This window comes from Geospiza fortis, unplaced genomic scaffold (assembly GCF_000277835.1).
Source record: "Geospiza fortis unplaced genomic scaffold, GeoFor_1.0 scaffold275, whole genome shotgun sequence".
In the NCBI taxonomy this organism is placed as follows: Eukaryota; Metazoa; Chordata; class Aves; order Passeriformes; family Thraupidae; genus Geospiza; species Geospiza fortis.
The window spans coordinates 2484231-2484510 of NW_005054341.1; the positions used below are offsets into that span (position 1 = coordinate 2484231).

Consider the following 280-nt stretch of genomic DNA (forward strand, 5'->3'; position numbering starts at 1 on the left):
TTCCCTCACAGGCGGCCCTCAAAAAGTTATTCATCCCCCTTGTTTTGCCGTATATTAGAAGGGGCTGCTTTCTGCTGTCATTATTAGCCGGCTTTTTGTTTAGTTATTTATTAGTTGGTTGCTCTTTTATAATGTCCGTGTTATCTCCAAAAATAAATTATCATGAAATAGAGTTAGCTCACTACTTGCCAAAGTGGCATTTACCATCCTCAGCTTCTTTTCAGCGCGAGAGAAATAATGCGGCTCCGGCAGGGCGCTCGGCCAGGCCTCCTGGCCGGCC

General features: G+C 45.7%; 1 protein-coding gene across 1 annotated transcript in view; it reads left to right on the plus strand.

Moving 5' to 3' along the window:
* The window catches only part of BCL11A (BAF chromatin remodeling complex subunit BCL11A), a 70604-nt gene that overhangs the window by 59877 nt on the left and 10447 nt on the right, over nt 1-280 (plus strand). The gene's annotated exons all lie outside the window — the stretch shown is intronic.